The 1,676-nt window shown below is 54.5% G+C and overlaps 1 pseudogene; it reads left to right on the forward strand.

Annotated features, from left to right (window-relative positions):
• The first annotated feature begins 984 nt into the window (after positions 1 to 984).
• Positions 985 to 1,045, forward strand: LOC142297939 (U7 small nuclear RNA; annotated as a pseudogene).
• The last annotated feature ends 631 nt before the right edge of the window (positions 1,046 to 1,676 follow it).

Consider the following 1,676-nt stretch of genomic DNA (forward strand, 5'->3'; position numbering starts at 1 on the left):
CCGGGCCTTGGTCCACCGGACCCCGGGACCAACAGCCCCTGCCCTTGGAGGGGTCAACACCTAGCTGCGCCATTACACCGCTCCCGGGATCCCCGTACCTTCACCGCAGCGGTGGTGTCCACAATCACCACAACCCGTGTGTGGCGTCACGAACTATCACCTCAAATCCAAACACCCCAAATCCCCGTGTGTAGCTCCAACTCCCTTGCAGAGCGACGTGACCCCTGGGTCTGTGAGAGGCTCGAGCCACCACTCGCAGTGCGAGCACAAATCCGAGCGGCTCGGCGGTCGCAGCCGAGCCCGCGGGGCGGTACACATCTCCCCCAGGTGCCCCGTAACTGCAGTGGTGGAGTCCAATATCACCACATACCGTGGGTGGAGTCACGAACTCTGTACGGCTCAGCCCGTACATATACGTCCTACACCCACCATCCCTCCCCTTTTCATTTGAAGTGACCGCGAGACCCCCGGGTCCGGAGACCCTCGAGCCACCCACAGAAGGACCGGATCCGAGCAGCTCGGCTGCTGAGAGTGGGGCGGTACATATATGTCCCCATCCCCTCCTGTGATGTGTATATGTCCCCATCCCCTCCTGTGATGTGTATATGCCCCAACTCCTCCTGTGATGTATACCACCTCCCTGGGATTGAAGGCAGCAATCATCCTCCCCTGAGGCTCCAGGGCTTGTGCTGCTGATTGTGGGGGTGGGCGGATCCTTGTAGGAAGGAGGTGTGGTTTCCAGAAGGGGGTGGAGCTATGCAGATTCCCCCCTGGTGGTCTCTTGGTGGATTGCTGTCACCTCCTCCTGACTTGATCTCTCCGGGATCATTATATATGGAGGATCTGCTGATTATTATACAGCTGTGATCTGGAGGGATCTTTCTATTCTGTGATGATTTCTCAGATGATGGATCTGTGCGGTGTCGTCTTCATGATATTGATGGTGATGGGGGAGGGGAGGTCGGGGAAACGCTCCATGTGACCCAGGTTTATAGCTCTTTTACTATTTGTTTAACTGCTTTTTGGCAAGTGCTGAAAAGCCCAAATGTCTGTGAAAAATAGAAAAGTTATTTCTTAGGTTGATCTCATTGTTCACAAATCTCATAGTGGGATCTTCTGTGATCTATCGTTATATAATCTCTGTGATGAGAAGTAACAATCTCGTGAGGAGCTTTTATAGTTACACATTTTCCTGGAGCCGGAGATTTGCTGGACTCTACATAAGAGAAGAATGGCGAGTAACGCTTCATCCCGGGGTCTCCTCATCATCATCGCTGGGGTCTTATGGTAATGGATGTGTGACCCCTGGACTAGCCATGTAGTCACAGGTAGACCCCTCCACAAACACTAGCCCCTAATAAGGTGACAGCAGCCAACCTACAAACCCTTGTCACCTCCCTCAGGGTTTGATGTTCACACCAGGGGGCGGAGCCTGGCGGTTGGCCACGCCCACCGAGGAGTTCACAGGCCCGGAGGCAGGAAAAACAAAAAGAGAAGTGAGTTGAGTTTGGACAGTGGAGTGGAGTTCAAGTGCAGACCAGGTCTGCCACAGTCTAACACCAGGTGTCTGGGTTGGAGTCCAGTTACCTCTTGTAATGAGGCAGACGGTGGTTGCCGGCTGCAGGAGTTGGGAAGACGGCTGGTGGAACCGTAAGGGACCGGGACAGGGTAGTGGC

The sequence above is a fragment of the Anomaloglossus baeobatrachus genome, chromosome 3 (genome assembly GCF_048569485.1).
Source record: "Anomaloglossus baeobatrachus isolate aAnoBae1 chromosome 3, aAnoBae1.hap1, whole genome shotgun sequence".
NCBI lineage: Eukaryota > Metazoa > Chordata > Amphibia > Anura > Aromobatidae > Anomaloglossus > Anomaloglossus baeobatrachus.